A 20,018-nucleotide genomic window follows, 5' to 3' on the forward strand; every position below is an offset into this window, starting at 1 on the left:
TCAAGGCAACTCAGACAAGTAATCCATTTAAATAATATGGGAACTTTACACAGAATAGAAATTTCTGTTTTCCTTTTTTTTTTTTTTAATAATTGGCAGGAAAAGCCAAAGAGGCCCAGCACATTAGATACCTAAATATTGAGCCTTGCCTACTGTAAATTCAGAGAGCCCAACCTGCCTGTTGGGCCAGCATGTCAGTGGAAGCTGTCAGTGCTACCCTGGCCCAGAGAGGACTGTGATCTCTGAGCCTGACACAAGCTTGAGGAACAGGCATTCCTGTTTCTGACACAGAAGTGAAAGCCAAGCACTGGAATAACTAAATTAGCTCATTCTGACACTATTGTTTTCAAGAGCTATGACCGTCATTGACATTTCCATGGCATTTAAAGGCACTCCACAAATACCTTATAAATACTACCTAATGCAAAGCCTGACCTTCCCCTTAAAATACAGCTACTTATGAGATTTATTTTCTTCTGCTCCACATTTTCGTTTTCTTTTGTGCTGTCCATGGATGGTTATTTATTTATACCACCTCTACTTCCACCAAAATGATTTGAGGCCGCTTACAATAGAAGTGAAAATAAAATGAGGCCCAACTGTGCATCCCATTAAGAGTAAAATACAGGTTGCCTACACTTTTCATAAAATTGTTAGTGTTATTTACTGCTTCTTATCCCTCCAGTTCAGTGTGCTCAGCACTTAATTGCAAAGCTTCCTTCTAAGAACATTCTGCAAGGTTGGAGGAAATCCTGAATCCAAATTTCCAAATCCAAGGAAGCAAAGCTTTTTTCCCTTCACTTGTCGATTTTCAGAGAACTTCAGTTCCATTGACAGTATCAGACTGTTCATGATCTTGATTCAAAATGTGTATATCACACACACACACACACACACAATCAACAGATCCATGCAATTTGCTTCTCCCCTATTTCCACTTAGAAAAGATCATTTAAATTACGGTGTGGCAGACTTTTCTGGAAAGGACCAGAGAGTAAATATTTTTGGTTTTGCAGGCCATGTGGTCTCTGTTGCAACTACTCAATTCTGCTGTTGTAATGTAAAATCAGCCATAGAAAATATGTAGTGAATGGACATGACTGTTCCAATAAAACTTTACTTGCAAAAACAGGTTGGGGGCTGGCTTTGATTGATTGATCATAGTATACTGACTCTTTTTCTAATGCTTTCCATTACTCCAGTCTAGGTTTAGAGTAAAAAGTCAAGAAATGAGCAATAAGTATTTAAAGTGAACAGAAGACAGTTATTGGCTCTATTGCTCTTATTACCTTTCTTGCCCTGTTTTGTTTTTTCTGTTTGTTTGGTTGGTTTGTTTTTTGCTAGACTGTATTACCGCTATTTCTGTGTAGTGGAATGAATAGTAGCCCCAAAGAGCTGTCCCTGCTAATCCATGGAACCTGTGAATGTTATCTTGTTTGGAAAAAGGGCATTTCCAGATGTGCTTAAGTTAAGGGTATTGATACAGGGATATAATCCTGGAAGATCTGGATAGACCCTAAATTCCATCACAAGTGGCCTTAAAAGAGAGAAGCAGGACTTCCCTGGTGGTCCAGTGGCTAAGATTCCACATTTCCAGTGGAGGGGGCATGAATTCGATCTCTGGGCGGCATCCCACGTGTCCTCACTGTATGGCCTAAAAGAATTTTTTAAAAAATTAAAGAGAGAAGCAGAGGGAGATTAGACATATACACATAGGAGATGGTGATGCAAAGATGGAGGCAGAAATTGGAGTGATGTGGCTATAAGCCAAGGAATGCCAGTAACTAGAAGAGGCAAGGAACAGATTTCCACTGATCCTCCAGAGAAAGGGCAGCACTGTGAAAGTGACTCAGTCCAGTGAAGCATGTTAAGATCTGGCCTCCCAGACCATGAAAGAATAAACTTCCATTGTTCTGAGCTATCCAATTTGTGGTGATGTATTATAGCATCTGTAGAAATGTAATGTACCTATATCTCCTTTCTCTGGACTGGAAAATTATTCTGTTTCTTTTCACTCAGCCCTTATCTTTAAAATGCTTATTTGACCTACCAGTGTATAATTATAACCAACATTTCTATTTTCTACTAAACAGGAAAATAAAAACACTCTAATTTCCAACATGCCGTTTCCAATTCCTTGTCACTGTTATCCACTATTTCTATTCTCTAAATTTATTCTTAATACTACAGTAGTATTATTTTCTTTTTTGCAATTAATGATTATTTACCTACATCAGTATATTTACCAATTTTACCAACTTATTTGCTTATTATTAGTTCTAGTTAAGCTTTGGAATTTAATTTTCTTTTTACCACATGCATTCTTTACAAGATCATTTAATGAAAGTCTATAGAGGAAAATTCTCTTACTCTTTGTTTTATAGAAAGAAAAAAGCAGTTTGAAATTTGTCTTTATTGTGCTGCATGCTGAGTCACTTCAGTCATGTCCAACTCTTTGTGACCTCATGGACTCTGTAGCCTGTCAGGCTCCTCTGTCCATGGGATTCTCCAGGCAAGAATGCTGGAGTGGGTTGCCATTTCCTTCTCCAATGGATCTTCCCAACCCAGGGATTGAACCCACATCTCTTATGTCTCCTGCATTGGCAGGCAGGTTCTTTACCACTGGCACCACCTGGGAAAGCCCCAAATGACAGCATATTAAAAAGCAGAGACATTACTTTGCTGACAAAGGTCATAGAATCAAAACTATGGTTTTTTCCAATCATGTATGGATGTGAGAATTGGACCACAAGGAAAGCTGAGTGCTGAAGAATTGATGCTTTTGAACTGTGGTGTTGGAGAAGACTCTTGAGAGTTCCTTGGACTGCAAGGAGATCAAACCAGTCCATCCTAAAGGAAATCAGTCCTGAATATTCATTGGAAGGATTGATGCGGAAGCTGAAGCTCCAATCCTTTGGCCACCTGATGCCAAGAATGGACTCATTGGAAAAGACCTTGATGCTGGGAAAGATTGAGGGCAAGAGGACAAGGGGGTGGCAGAGGATGAGGTGCTTGGATGGCATCACTGACTCAAAGGACATATGTCTGCGCAAACTCTGAGAGATAGTGAAGGACAGGGAAGCCTGGCATGCTGCAGTCCATGGGGTCGCCAAGAATTGAACATGACTTAATGACTCAACAACAAATGATAGTTGAGCTGGATATAGACAATTGCAATACTACATTTCTATATAGACAGTTATTTCTTCTAGTACATTGAGGATATCATTTCATTATCTTCTTAGTTTTACTGTGCTGGGAAGAGATCTTCTGCTAGTCAAATGTGTTCTTTTGTAGGTAATCAGCTTTTCCCATTTGGTTGCTTTTATGTCCTTTTTTTTGGAGAATGCAATGGCAACCCATTCCCATAATCTTGCCCGGAAAATCCCATGGACGGAGGAGCCTGGTAGGCTACAGTCCATGGGATCGCGAAGAGTCGGACATGACTGAGCGACTTCACTTTCACTTTGCACTTCCATGCACTGGAAAAGGAAATGGCAACCCACTCCAGTATTCTTGCCTGGAGAATCCCAGGGACAGAGGAGCCTGGTGGGGTGCCGTCTATGGAGTCGCACGGAGTTGGACACGACTGATGTGACTTAGCAGCAGCAGCATGCTCATTAGATTGGAGAAGGCAATGGCAACCCACTCCAGTATTCTTGCCTGGAGAATCCCATGGACAGAGGAGCCTTTGGGCTGCTGTCCATAGAGTCACACAGAGTCAGACACGACTGAAGCAACTTAGCATGCATGCATGTATGCATGTCCTTTTTTATTTTCTTTGCTCTTCTACATAGTTTTTGACTCAGAAATTCTTGAGTTTTATCAACCTGAAATTTTATGTGTATCTTCCATTCTTGAAAATTTTCAGTTTTTATTTCTTTAAATATTGTATTTCCTTCATTTTCTCTCTTTTTTAAATATCTAAAATCTTAAAGATGTATATGCCAAAATCCTTATTTTATCCTTCATGTCTCTTAATCTCAGTTTTATATTTTTAATTAATTTTTCCTCTGGGCTGAGTTATCAGCAATTTCCTCATTCTTCCCCCCTTCTGGTTAGCTAATACTCTGTCAAATCTTTTTTAAATTCATCTATTGAATCATTACTTTTATTTTCATTATTAGTTTTATTTTCTTCTTTTGAAAGTCTCCCCTTTTTTCCCATAATGTCCTGTTTTCATTGTGATTTTAAATTTTTTCTCCTTGCCCTTTAATATTTTTAAATAAATGTATAGTCTCTTCTAAGTTGTTCTAGTATACCTTGTGATTTTTATGTGTTGAGTCACAGGCAAGGTAGGACATTTCTTCAAGAAAATAGAATGTCTTATTATGAGCTCATATTCAGTGGGAGTTGATTTTTTTGTGGGAGATCTGTGCGCTGGGACTTTTCAGGTTTCCAAGTGGAGTGCTGTGTCTTGAGTTTCTACCGCAGAGCAGCAATTTGTGGTTCTGAATTCAGTTTATGTCTTAATTTGTCAGATTAGGATACCTGTAACATGAGGGGTATTAATTAAGGTTTCACATCTGTTCATGCTGCAGTGTTGGGGTTTTGATTTTCAAGAGAAATTTTTCTTACCTCTGAGAGGTCCTGGAAAATGATATGATTTCTTATTGTCCATGGCAGTGAGTGGAGTTTTTCTACCTCCTTGTCTTTGAGAAGATGAGTCTTCAAGAGACTTCAGTTGGTGCATTGTTCTCAGTTCCGGTTTTCTGTCTCATGCAGTCTCCAGGGAAAGCACTGTGTTTCCGAGATGGATGTTAAATCAGAGCTGAAGTGCTCAGGTCTAAAGCTAGGTCTATTACCCTCTAGATCACCACTGAGTCAGCCAGTAGAATACTGCCTTGGTTATGAATTCTCTATTTTTGAGAAAGTGATTTTTGCCATCTTTAAAACCTGACTGTATATGCCTCTGAATTTTTACAGATTCAGGATAACTATGTGTTTGGACCTATAATGGAGGTCCGTGTTAATGTAAGTCTTCCACATTGCTGAAGATGTTTCTAAGAGAAAAGAAACATTAAAAAAGCCACGAACTAAAGAAGGTCTCTCAGCTAATGTTCAAACACAAGCTGTGAATCACAGGAAAGATACGGATAAGGTCTGGATGTCTACTGGAGTAGGTTGCCATTTCCTTCTCCAGGGGACCTTCCCCACCCAGGGATCGAAACCGTATCTCCTGCTTGGCAGGTGGATTCTTTACCACTTCACAACCTAGGAAGCCCATTTTACTTACCTTATTCTATAGCGATGTGGTTTTAGGACTCTTTGATTCCCATTAGACTGTAAGTCCCTTCAAAGCAGAGGTAATCTCTTTTTTTTTCTTTTTCATTTATGCCCCCAACAGGTAACACAGGGCCCAGTATAGAATATGTATGTGCTCAATGCATGTTTATGTGTGTGGGTAAAATTGAGTTCAACAGATCCCAAATTCTGATAACTGTCCCCCTTAACATTTTTCTCTCGTTAACTAATTTTCGAATGTCAAATGATTGGTTCCTTTTCCACCTATTGGGTCGGAGGGCATACCTCATCTTTCCCTGAAGTGCAGCAAAATGGAGTTTGACTAGGTACTGATGTATGAAGTTCAGCCATTTAACCTTTACTTTGCGTGGGAAGCAGCATGCTAATTAGTAAGGATGCCCCCTACCCCCTGCCCCAGCCCGTGGTTCCAGCTGAATGTCTCTCCCTGTAGAGAGGCTGGAGGTGCTGTCCAGAATCTACTCTAATGGAGCCAGAACCACAGCCTCTCTGCCTTCCCCTCTCAGCCACAGCTTGAATCCATTGTGCTCTTTTCTGCTACTGAATTTGAAGGAAGGGCACTTTACAGACCAAACATGAGGAAATAGTTCCCAAAATATTGTTGCGGGGCGGGGGTGCCTTTCCCCCTCTACTCCTCTTGAATTCTTGTGGCTAGATGAATCATAAAATGGACACAAAACAGGTTAACAGCAGAAAAAGAAACAAATCTTAATTTTTGCACATGGCAATCTCATAGAAGTAAGATCTAAGAAGTAGCCAAAGCAGGCAGCCTTTATACTTTTTAGACCAAAGGAAACAAACAAACAGACAAAAACCAATAGATTTTCAAGGAACTGACAGAACAGAGAAACTTAGGCTTTGTGTGCTCAGTTAGTGAAGAATCTAAACAGAATTTGGACTTGGGACAGTAAATGAAAGAATAACAAGCTTTATTTAAATAGGCTTCTTGGCCTGAATTCCATATCTTTGGTGGTAAGAGTGTCCTTCTACCTCTAAATACAGAAGGCATGAGAGATTTCTTTCCTGTCTTCAGGAAGATAGGAGGGAGGATCAGAGTGTCCCTCTTGTGTGGGCCATTTCTTAAATAACTTTAATTCAAAATAACCTATATGCCCTTGTGGCATATTTTGTGCAGCCCTCCCTGAGCCCCCAACAGCATCATATTGTGTGGGAGCAGCGGGGCTGAGATGGACCTCTGAACCACTTGACCTAGGTCTGCTTCCCAGCTCTGCCATGAAACTAGCCTTGAAGGACCTTTTCATCTCTGCAGACCCACTGCTGCCCCCTTCTGGTGAGGGGAATGGGCAATCTCTAAAACTGAGACCAACCTGTACGTTGTTTGCTAGATGTGTGTAGTTTTCAAAAATGTGTTTGATGTAAAGACCCAGAAGGTCTCAAACTGCAAAATCAAATTATAGTGACTGAGTTTTTTTTTTTTTTCTCATTTGGAAAGATGTTTTTTTTCTTTTTTCTAATTTTTAAAAGAAAATCCATCCTGAACCCTCCTCCCTCCTCCCTCCCCATACCATCCCTCTGGGTCGTCCCAGTGCACCAGTCCCAAGCATCCAGCATCGTGCATTGAACCTGGACTGGCATCTCGTTTCATACATGACATTTCACATGTTTCAATGCCATTCTCCCAAATCTTGCCACCCTCTCCCTCTCCCACAGAGTCCATAAGCCTGTTCTATACATCAGTGTCTCTTTTGCTGTCTCGTATACAGGGTTATCGTTACCATCTTTCTAAATTCCATATATATGCGTTAGTATACTGTATTGGTGTTTGTCCTTCTGGCTTACTTCACTCTGTATAATAGGCTCCAGTTTCATCTGCCTCATTAGAACTGATTCAAATGTATTCTTTTTAATGGCTGAGTAATACTCCATTGTGTATATGTACCACAGCTTTCTTTATCCATTCATCTGCTGATGGACATCTAGGTTGCTTCCATGTCCTGGCTATTATAAACAGTGCTGCGATGAACATTGGGGTACACGTGTCTCTTTCCCTTCTGGTTTCCTCAGTGTGTATGCCCAGCAGTGGGATTGCTGGATCATAAGGCAGTTCTATTTCCAGTTTTTTAAGGAATCTCCACACTGTTCTCCATAGTGGCTGTACTAGTTTGCATTCCCACCAACAGTGTAAGAGGGTTCCCTTTTCTCCACACCCTCTCCAGCATTTATTATTTGTAGACTTTTGGATCGCAGCCATTCTGACTGGTGTGAAATGGTACCTCATAGTGGTTTTGATTTGCATTTCTCTGATAATGAGTGATGTTGAGCATCTTTTCATGTGTTTGTTAGCCATCTGTATGTCTTCTTTGGAGAAATGTCTATTTAGATCTTTGGCCCATTTTTTGATTGGGTCATTTATTTTTCTGGAGTTGAGCTGGAGGAGTTGCTTGTATATTTTTGAGATTAGTTGTTTGTCGGTTGCTTCATTTGCTATTATTTGTGACTGAGTTTTTAATGCTAAAAAGGAGCTAATGGGAATAAAAGTCATTGACTTGGACTTTCAGGTCTATTAGGTTGCATGATGTAGAACCCAGATTTTTCCAAACGATGCATCCATCTCCTGCTGAGCTTGATGAGAATATCCCGGTAGTATTCCACAGCTGTGCACTAGAATCTCAGTTCCCCTGGCCTCCGAATCATGAGAGTCTGACACTGTTAACTAACCTGCTGCAGACTCTATTGAAAAATAGACTCTCTATTTGATGTTTGTAATTTTACTCATTTGCAAGAGCAGAAGCCAGTCACCATTCAAAGTTTTCAACTTGCAGTCTCCTAAAGAGAAGCTTTACTTAGTTTCAAATTTTGAGATTGGCAAAGAGATTAATTATAATTTTTCTTTCCTTACACAATCTATAAAAGGCTTAATACTACAACAGATCCCTTCTTAGATCATTATTCATAAAACCCTATGGTTTCATGGTGAGTGGGGAATCTCTTTTTATTAATATAGGGGAAAAAACAAACTTTCAATAGCATTCCACAGGCATGATTAAATACTCTTAAGAATGTGAACCGAGGTTATTTCTATCATCTTTGAAGGGGCGCAAAGGAAAGAAATAAGAAGACTTGAAGCTTGGAAGAAAACTGAAGATCAAATGCAAAATCAATCAGGGTGGAGGGACCAGAGGAAGTGGCTGGGGTGGATTTGATAAAGTCATTTTTTAGGTTGTGCTTAACAACTTCTCGGAATGTTCAAGATAGACCTGAAGAGACAGGAGACAAACTGTTTCATGATTATATATTTATGTTTGTGAATGTGTCCTACATATGTATCTTCTCTCTTCCTTTATCTTTTCCATGCTGTTTTGATATTTAACATCTTCCTGTGCAAACTATTTGCTTCTCTTTCTTGATTCATTGTCTTTCAATTACCCTTTCATTTTTCTGTTTTTGTCCTCATAGTCTACCAGCCACATTATATAGAATAGAAACTATATTTTAAAGCATTTATTTAATAAACTTTTACTTTACCATTTTATAATATGGGTTAATATCTTACAATATATATGTCAAATGGTAGAAATTTAGTAGCTAGCTTATATGTTTTTTTATTCTTTGTCAGTGACCCTACGTAAAATAGTTTCCTATTTCTATAAGAGAATTCATCTAGAATTCCATCCTTGCTAAGAAAATATCTTTCATGATCACTGGGCCTATATTTAATAGATCATAGAGTAGGAAGAAACATAAATAAATTTTGTTGTTGGCATGTCCTGCTGTATGGATGATATTTGTTTTCATAATCTCCTGCAACACTTGAAACTCTTTCACCAAAAAATGTATTGTGGAGAACTGAGGACAGATGGGGAGATTCTCCAGAATTTCTTGAAGACTGAGTTCATGGTACTATGCAGTGTTAGAGCTGGAAGTAAGTTTAAAGCTCATCTAGTCTACAGAGCCTTTCAATCAGGGGGCAGCCCTTCCTCCAGTCTTGCATTTGAAGTTACACCCAGAGAGACCAGTGTGTTGTTTGTCAAATATCACAGAGTACTGCTGCTGCTGCTAAGTCGCTTCAGTCGTGTCCGACTCTGTGTGACCCCATAGATGGCAGCCCACCAGGCTCCCCCATCCCTGGGAGTCTCCAGGCAAGAACACTGGAGTGGGTTGTCATTTCCTTCTCCAATGCATGAAAGTGAAACGTGAAAGTGAAGTCGCTCAGTCGTGTCCAACTCTTAGCGACCCCATGGACTGCAGCCCACCAGGCTCCTCCATCCATGGGATTTTCCAGCCAAGAGTACTGGAGTGGGGTGCCCTTGCCTTCTCCAGAGTACTAGTTGGTACCATTGTTGGAGCCTAAGCTTAAAACTGTTGAATTCCTTGATCAGAGATTGTTTCTATAACAGAGATCTTGGAATTCTCAGATATATGATTATAAATTGATTGACTTAAAATATTTTTATTTTATTAACCATTTTTTAATAAAATCAATAATTGTCATGTACACACAAGAAGATAAGCATAGTAAGAAATGAATAATGAGGGAGAGGAATAAGAGGTACAAACTATTAGATATAAAATCAGCTACAAGGATGGAGAAGGAAATGGCAGCCCACTGCAGTGTTCTTGCCTGGCCATGGACGGAGAAGCCTGGGAGGCTGCAGTCCATGGGGTCGCACAGAGTCGGACACGACTGAAGCAACTTGGCAGCAGCGGCAGCAAGCTACAAGGATGTATCATATAACATGGGTAATAGAGCGAATATTTTATATTAACTATAAATGGAGGATGATTTTTAAAAATTGTGAATCACATTATTCTACGTTGGTAACTTATTGTAGAGCAACTGCACTTCAATTTTAAAAAAAGAAATGAATAATATAACAAATGTAACATCCAGATAAAAAATGAAACTTGCCAACAACACTTCCCACTCTGTGATACAGCTATCTTAAATTTTTTATAACACATCATATATATTTATATAGAGAAAATGTGTATTATACATAAAATATTTATTTAAAATTACTATAAATATATAGAAAATATATCAAATATGTTACATATATAAATACATAAACTATATATGAACACATCCTTAATGCAGTTAATGTAATAGTTATAGTTAATAGAAGAGTCTTACAAATTTTTAAACTTTATACAAATAGTATTTAATGCATGTATTTTTCTGGGACTTGCTTTTTTCATTCCTTTTTATATTCTTAAGATTTAACTATTGAAATGCATACATACTTATGTATGTATTTCTAGCTCCTTATGTGTGTGCTAAATAATGTCACCTTGTATAGATATTTAACTGTTTATTTGTTCATCCTCTTGTTTGTGGACATCTGACTTGTCTCCAGTGTTTTGCTACTGTGCTCTGGTGAACAACTGCAAGTTATTATCTCACATGTAGAGCCAGCAGTTCAGTTTTTGTTTTATGGAGTATGTGTGTGTTCACATTGTTTTCCTACAAGTGTATGAGTTTTTATTTTTTATTATTTTACAACTTTGCCAAGAATTTGTGTTGTCAAATTTAAAAACTCATGCTAGTCTTATAAATGATGCTTTTCTTGTTGTGATGCTTTAGTTTTTATTTCTCTGATTACTAGCAAACTGGCCATCCTAATATTCTTTAGCTGTTAAGTAGTAGAGCTAAGATTCCAGCACATGTCTGACTGGTTCTAAATGTTTATGTTTTTTCCTTCTTTACTGTATTATCTATTATTCATCTTGATGATGTACAGTACATTATTAAGCCTAAAATACTTTAGAAGTTATTAAGCATTGAATAATAAATATTCAGTACACATACATGCTTTGTGTACATGCATGCACGATGTTGGGGACAGGAGACAAAAATATGAGTTGATTTTATGTAAATTAGATTTATATCCAGGGGAAGAATTATCTCACAGCAATTGGGGGATCTGAAATGTGGCCTATATTACTCCATTACTAGTAGGGTAATAAATAATGGGTATTTATACTGTACTTATAGTCCTTAAGTTGGTCTGTTTTCCTAGATGATAGATCTCCTAGAGAAACAAGTGTCTAGTTCCAAGATCTCAGTTCTTTTCTCTTTACTATTATATCTTTAATAAAATGATTAAATGTATAAAATTGGTACAGAATTATACTTATGTAAGATTTCAGCTCAGTTCAGTTCAGTCGCTCAGTCCTGTCCAACTCTTTTGCAGCTCCATGGACTGCAGCACGCCAGGCCTCCCTGCCCATCACCAACTCCCAGGGTTTACTCAAGGTCATGCCCATTGAGTCGGTGATGCCATCCAATCATCTCATCCTCTGTCATCGCCTTCTCCTCCTGCCTTCAATCTTTCCCGGCATCACGGTCTTTTCAGATAAGTCAGATCTTCATATCAGGTGGCCAAAGTATTGGAGTTTCAGCTTCAACATCAGTCTTTCCAATGAATATTCAGGACTGATATCCTTTAGGATGGACTGATTGGATCTCCTTGAAGTCCAAGGGACTCTCAAGAGTCTTCTCCAATACCACAGTTCCAAGGCATTAATTCTTCGGTGTTCAGCTTTCTTTGTACTGTATCTTATATTCATTTATTTGAAAATGACAGCCATTCACAAGTTGTTCATACATATGAATATGCTTTGTATCTTGGTAAGATACTCCATATCCTAATACAGAATATAGGGGAAAATGTAAAACTGGTTAGGGCACTCTTATGTGTCCTGAGTTCCTATATTGGGCAGGGTTCTCCAAGCAACAGAGCCTATAGGATCAATATAGGTACAGATATATAAAGGTACAGATATAAAGATAGGAGATAGATGATAGACAGGTATAGTGATAGATAGTTCTGCACATAGACAAGGAATTGGCTCATGTGATTATAGAGACTGAAATGTCCCAAGATCTGCCTTCAAATGCTTGAGGATCAGTATAGCTAAGGGTGTTAGTTTGATTCTGAAGGCAGAAAAACACTGATGTCCCCATTCAAAGCCCATCAGGCAAAGAGAACAAATTTTCTCTTTGCTCAGACTTCTATACTTTTCAGACTTGCCATGGATGGGATGAGGCCCTCTACATGGGGAAGGGAAGTCTGCTTTACTCAGCCTTTTGATCCAATTTTCAGTCTCATTCAGAATCACCCTCATAGACCCACCCTAAACAGTGTTTAATCAGATATCTCGGCACTTTGTAGTCCAATCCAGCTGACACATAAAATCAACCACTATGGTCCTTTTTATAAGGAAAAGTGTCATGGTTTGGGTAGCATAGGTGTTTAATACGTGGAAGAGAAGTGAAGGTAGTAGATACATGTGGAGAGTCTTAGGTTCAGCTTCCTGGGTTAAGCCTGACTATCATTGCTATCCACATGATCTTGAGTGACTCATCTAAATGTTCTGCTACTTTATCCATGAAGCTGATGTAATAATAGGAATGGCTTCGTGAGGTTGCATGAATTAAGTTAGTTTATTCTTATCAAAGTCTTAAAAGAGAGCCTGCACATTCTATTTGTTGTTGGTCAGTTGCTCAGTTGTGTCCGAGCCTTTGCGACCCCACGGACTGCAGCACGCCAGGCTTCCCTGTCCTTCGCTCTTGGAGCTTACTCAAACTCATGTCCATTGAGTTGGTGATGCCATCCAACCATATCATCCTCTGTTGCCCCCATCTCCTCTTGCCTTCAATCTTTCCCAATATCAGAGTCTTTTCCAATGAGTGGGCTCTTTGCCTCAGGTAACAACAGTATTGGGGCTTGAGCTTTAGCATCAGCCCTTCCGATGAATATTCAGGGTTCTAAATGCTTGACATTTAAATGCCACATTCTAATCTTAGTTATTTCTATTATTTATGCCCAAAGCTAGGGAACAAGACCTTTTTCCTTCTAGCCAGAAACACTAATGTTGGCATTTAGAAGCATATTTTAGACGAGAATAAGGCTGAGCAGTAAGGGTGGCAATAAGCAGTGTAGTTATCTGCTGCCAGGAGAAGATGTAAACATATGTAGAGGAGGAAGACGGTGGCAAGGAGCACAAGGGGTCCACATTTTTAAAAGCAAATTTATTAAAAATTACCTGTAGTGATCTTGTGTCCTGGCCACATTCCTTTAAAGTGCCTTAAAACATCATTACATATTTATCCTCAGAATGCGCCATGGAGTGGGTGTTTATGTGTGCTGTAGAATGACATAAAACTGTGTTTACTCTGAAAGCCAATTTAGACTAATAGGAGAGGTTGATTTAAATTAGCAAAAAAAATCTAAACTATAGACTACTTTAAGCAGCATTCATTTACATTAAGTTTATTTAACTGACTTCACATATTTGAAAGTGATGAAGTATAGCTTAGTAAATAGCCCTCAGGGACCAGCTTTAAAGACTAGATAAGAACATTTTATTTTTACATAATTTGCTGTATATTTCAACTGTAATTAAGGTAGGTGCATAAATAGCGTTTGATTTCTTAAACATATTAAAAATCCTTCCTAAAATTTCCACCACGTTGTTAAGTAGGTTTTGCTGAGTAAAGGTAAATACAATGCTGATCGTTAGCAGAATTGTCACAAATACTGAATCGAGCTTGAGTTAGTGAGATGAAAATCCATTTGTATAGTCCTTTTCCTTAGGCCCTATCATGTCCTGAACACTTGAAACCTGAGGTGAAATTCAGAGTCTCTATAGCTGCCTTAAGGTTCAAATTTCTGGACTTCCATAATTACATATTTTGGTGAAAATGTGTATATAATTTGTATGGAAGAGGTTATTAATTCTTTAACCATCTAGAAGGTCAATTATGAGAGAGCCAGAATCCAAGAGGGTACATCTAAGCATCCCGTTTTCATTTCTTTGGAAATTCCCAAAGCAGTGGCACCAGATGAGTAAGCATTGTGTACTGTGTTAGGCATTCACACCATTTCTCTGATATTGTCACTATTATCGGCTCCATTTAACTGATCAGGAAATTGAGTGTCTGAGCTGCTTTTAACAGCTAGTATGTCCTCAACACAGGATTTGAATTTCAATCTGCCTGACTCCACAGCCCTTTGGGCTGCATGATTCCATTTCCATACTAGGTCAGTTTCCATCAGCTGCTGCATCCTTCATGAGTGCATCCTGCAAATCTTGTCTGATAAATCCCAAGCCCCATTGTTATGGACTGAATGTTACCGATCCACCTCATATGTTGGAGCCCCAGCCCCTAATGTGATGATATTTGGAGGGACAGCATTTTCCATTTTCATGAAGTCATGGAGGTGGGGTCCCTGTGATGGGATTAGTATCCTATCACAGATTAGTCACTCTCTCGCCATGGAAGGCTAGAGTGGGAAGATTGTCATTTGAAAGCCAGGAAGAAAGCTTCACTAGGAAGTACTTGAGTATTCTAGCACCTTGGTCATGAACTTCTAACCGCCAGGAACTGTGATAAATCAATGTCTGTTGTGGCATTTTGTTATAGCACCTGAAGTTAGGTGATATATTCATTCTCCCAGAAATGGTTCCTATTGTTGTCAAATAATCAGTTAGAAACGTAATTCTCATACTCTTATAGACTGAAAGTGAAAGTTGCTCAGTTGTGTTCGACTCTTGGACTCCATGGAATTCTCCAAACCAGAATACTGGAGTGGGTAGCCTTTCCTTTCTCCAGGGGATCTTCCCGACCCAGGAACTGAACCAAGGTCTCCTGCATTGCAGGCTGATTCGTTACCAACTGAGCTACCAGGGACTGAACGTGCATCAGAGATTTCATCCAATTATCCAACAATGATAAGCTGTTAACCTGTTTCAAAGAGCATTTTGAAAAACAGGGTATATAGTCCACTAGATAAGGCATTTTAAAATAAATTTGCTGAATTAGAGACACAATTGGTTAAAATAAAGTGGTTAAAGTCCTGTGGCACAATAAAATCTGATGGGTAGTTTCTCTTCCAGACAGAAATCTATGAATTAACATGTAACTTCATGAAGTCTGAGCTCCCGGTAGTAAATAGTGAAGTCAAACAAGCGCATTCCCTGAAATAATTGTATAATCCATGTTAAACGACATCCCAATGGGACATTGAAAAGACATGCCAGCTACCTTTTTGCTTTAGTCCCAAGTTTAAAAGAATTTTCCTCCTAACATTCTGTTACTACTTACTCTCCTAGCACCTACTTTATCATAAGATTTATGACAGTTTATATCGCAGTTTACCTTTGTCATCTCATCCTGTTTTAACTTCAACCTCTTTGAAGGTGGGGGCAATGTCTCTCTTCTCTTCATGGTAGATCCAGCACTTGCGTGGCATAGGGCACAGTGCCTGTGATGGAACAAATGCTCGATGCATTTTCATGGAATAAATAAATGAATTTGAATTAGGTTTCACGCGTTCAGGAGTGGGCTGCTCAGGGAGTTTTCTGATGGGCAGAAATCCCAGTGGCAGCAGAGCATCAGCCTTTGCTGTCAGCAGCAGTGACATTTTTCCTAAAACCCTGACATCCAACATTCCAAACTCCTATAGGCTGTCCTCCTGGGTTCACCTCATTTCTTAGGTATCAGCTTCCTTATATCTAGGACGAAATCCTCAGGTCCCTTGGCAGCTGGGAAGTTCGGTTTCATCCTCTCAATGTCGCTTCCATAGGACTTCTCACAGAAGAACTCGTAAGACTTTTTGAGTGTCGTGTAGCTTTCTCGGGAAATTTATGCAACAACTCTGAGGACAGAATGAAAGGAACAAGCCTCATTCTGAGAACTATTTCCTTCCTGATTTTTCCTCTTGCGGTGCCCCAAGACAAGGCTGTTACTCCAGGATGATGTATCCTACTTCCTAGGTTTCAGATGCTCAGCTTTTCTTGCCCTGTCTCATGAGTAGAACTTGCTGTTGTCGTTGGTCTACTGATGCTCCATAGGGCATCAGTGGTAAGCACAGCCCTCAAGAGGATGCTCCTATCAGAATCACCAAGGGCAAGGATGAGATTTGCAACTGTCTAGGCAAGCACAGATCTCCATTTATTCCAGCAGAGAACTTACCATCTAGCAATGTTCAAACTCTTGCAACATGAACTTCAAAACACTGTCTTGGTCCGATCTTTCCTGCTGGTTCCTTAGTCTCTGGTTTTCCCTCTTTCCTTCTCCCATTAAAGTGTTTTCTGCTGTGGCTTCCATTCTTCTTTGGGGGCTTAAAATGTATATGTGTTGAAATTCCAAAATCACACGTTTGTCTTTTAATAAGAGACACTATTTATCTGCTAAGACTTAATGTAAGCCAAGCGGGCAACTGCAGGGTTGGGATTTTAGGCACTGAGTAATAAGCTCATGGTGTTAAAACTCATTTCTGTCACAGACTTCTCCTCTTGCTACCCATAGGATGGCTTTGTCATCCTAAACCATGTCTATCTCCTTACACTCAGTTCCATGAAAGATTTAATTAATGTAAAACATTTGCAGCTTCCAGACATACTCTGCTAGGCGATCATCCTTATGGAAAAGATAGTGTTAGTACCATGAAATGTATTCCTTAGAAGTCAGTATGATAAACATCCAGCTCTTTCTTCATTTGCACATTGATGTTTTGGATGATATTTTCTGAGGTCTGAACTTGGTAAATTTTCTAGGATCTAATTTTGAGGATCTTATGCCTTTTTTGTTTCCTGAAAAATATACCACTGGACTTTTTTTTTTTTTCTCTCTCTTTTTTCTTTTTGCCTCCCTTGAAGTCATCAGGAATTTTGTAGGTTTTTCCAGTGTCTCACTTAAGTAATTTTTCTTTTTTGGCTGCACACAAGGCACATGGGATCTTAGTTCGCTGACCAAGGATCAAGCCCATGCCTCCTGCAGTGGACAGGCAGAGTCCTAACCACTGGACCACCAGGGAAGTCCCTTACGTTAGTCATTTTTCACTGGTCAGTGTTCAGGTGTACTTAGTATTATAGTCAAATCTTTTATGGCAGCACTGGTAAAATTGTCTAAAATATTCTCTTATCTTTAGCATCAGCATTTTTTCACTACTTCACCATAAATTAATTTTACATAGACAACTAAATGAACTAACAATCTATAAGGCATAAAGCCTGACACAATATTAATAAAAGCTGTGCAAAGTATTTTTATGGCTTGAGAAATTGATCTTTAAAAAAAAAAATAGGAAAGCCAGTGGAGTATTTGTTAAATGATGGAACATTTAAAGAAGGTTGTTATACATGTATCTAATAGGACTAGCTTAAATACCAACTGTATCTTTAGTATTGTCTATTTGCAACTTGGAAATAAATCTGCCAAAAGTTAATATTTTTAAATTATGGGAGATAGTGTTTAGATAGCATGTATTTTACCAATTTGTATTGTTCTGTGTGCTTGAAAGCTTCATAATTAAAAGTGAATCAAGTTGAAGAGTCACTTGTATAACAGAAGCCAGTTTGGGTGAACAAACATCCTTATACAAATTTTATGTGTGTGTAATGCATGGGAGGCTGTGGAAAGGCACACTTCTGATCATTAACCCCCTGGGTTGGGAGAGAAGAGTGTAGATGAGAGGAGAAAGAAAGCCTTCAGAATGGGAGAAAATAATAGCAAATGAAGCAACTGACAAACAACTAATCTCAAAAATATACAAGCAACTCCTACAGCTCAACTCCAGAAAAATAAATGACCCAATCAAAAAATGGGCCAAATAACTAAATAGACATTTCTCCAAAGAAGACATACAGAGAGCTAACAAACACATGAAAAGATGCTCAACATCACTCATTATCAGAGAAATGCAAATCAAAACCACTATGAGGTACTATTTCACACCAGTCAGAATGGCTGTGATCCAAAAGTCTACAAATAATAAATGCTGGAGAGGGTGTGGAGAAAAGGGAACCCTCTTACACTGTTGGTGGGAATGCAAACTAGTACAGCCACTATGGAGAACAGTGTGGAGATTCCTTAAAAAACTGGAAATAGAACTGCCTTATGATCCAGCAATCCCACTGCTGGGCATACACACTGAGGAAACCAGAAGGAAAGAGACACGTGTACCCCAATGTTCATCGCAGCACTGTTTATAATAGCCAGGACATGGAAGCAACCTAGATGCCCATCAGCAGATGAATGGATAAGAAAGCGGTGGTACATATACACAATGGAGTATTACTCAGCCATTAAAAAGAATACATTTGAATCAGTTCTAATGAGGTGGATGAAACTGGAGCCTATTATACAGAGTGAAGTAAGCCAGAAGGAAAAACACCAATACAGTATAATAACGCATATATATGGAATTTAGAAAGATGGTAACAATAACCCTGTGTACGAGACAGCAAAAGAGACACTGATGTATAGAACAGTCTTATGGACTCTATGGGAGAGGGAGAGGGTGGGAAGATTTGGGAGAATGACATTGAAACATGTAAAATATCATGTATGAAACAAGATGCCAGTCCCGGTTCGATGCATGATACTGGATGCTTGGGGCTAGTGCACTGGGACGACCCAGAGGGATGGTATGGGGAGGGAGGAGGGAAGAGGGTTCAGGATGGGGAACACATGTATACCTGTGATGGATTCATTTTGATATTTGGCAAAACTAATACAATTATGTAAAGTTTAAAAATAAAATAAAATTAAAAAAATTAAAGATGAGAGACATATAAAAAAAAAGAATTTCATAATTTATACATATTTGCATATGTCGAGTACATTGTTTCACTGGTTGCAAAGAAAATGCCTAGGTTTAGTAATTAAAGAATTTAATGAAGACAGTTTGATGAAAAATGAGTATATAGTATGAAGAAGTAATTCACAACAGAACCAATATGGATAACATAATATTGGAAAAGAATGTTAATCCTCATAGTTGAAAAATTCATACTGAAATAAGAATAAATTGCATCCCATCACCCCCAACTGATTGGAGAAATTAAAAAAGGACATGGGAAAAAAGACATCACCAATAAAAACATAAATTGGCCTAACCTTTCCTGTCTAGAAATATATATATACAAATAGTTTAAGGAAAACATTTAATAAGTCTTTAAAATGATTTATTAGGAAATTAGTCATCATGTGTACAATACAAAAAAAATGGAAGCAATCTTAATGTCTATAAATAGGAAATAAACCAAATCATTGCATCTAAGCAAAAATTTGATATGTAGCTATTAAAAATTACAATGAAAATAACAATGTGTTTATTTATGAAAAAGAATGACAGTGTTACATTGCTAAGTGGAAAAATAAGCCTAAAACTATTGGCTTGCAGAACTCTACTTTGTAAAAATATTAATCAAATCAATAAAATGTATGAGTGCTTACATTAATAAAAATTCTTAACAAAAAGTTAACTCTTAAATGTGTGTTAAATATTATATTTAGCTTAGTTTTTTTTGCATGTTCTACAGGTTCTTCACAATAAGAATATTTCTTTTATTATCGGAAAGTTTAATAAGTCCAAATTTCAATGAGTAATACAAATATCTATCCAGAGTAAAGCAGACATAATTAGAGATCAATCAATTCATTATTATTGATATGAAAGATAAATTGGAAGAAAATTTTAAAAGTTGGGGGGGAAAATATAGAAAGTATGAGAGAAATGTAATCAAATATGCAGTGATTTTGGAGCCCAAGAAAATAAAGTCTATCACTGTTTCCACTGTTTCCCCATCTTTTTGCTATGAGGTGATGGGACTGGATGCATTGATCTTAGTTTTTTGAATGTTGAGTTTTAAGCCAGCTTTTCACTCTCTTCTTTTGCCTTCATCAAGAGGTTCTTTAGTTCCTCTTCACTTTCTGCCATTAAGGTGATTGTCATCTACATATCTGTGTAGATATTTTTCCTGGCAGTCTTGATTCCAGCTTA

This window comes from Bos javanicus, chromosome 27, assembly GCF_032452875.1.
Source record: "Bos javanicus breed banteng chromosome 27, ARS-OSU_banteng_1.0, whole genome shotgun sequence".
NCBI classification, from domain to species: domain Eukaryota; kingdom Metazoa; phylum Chordata; class Mammalia; order Artiodactyla; family Bovidae; genus Bos; species Bos javanicus.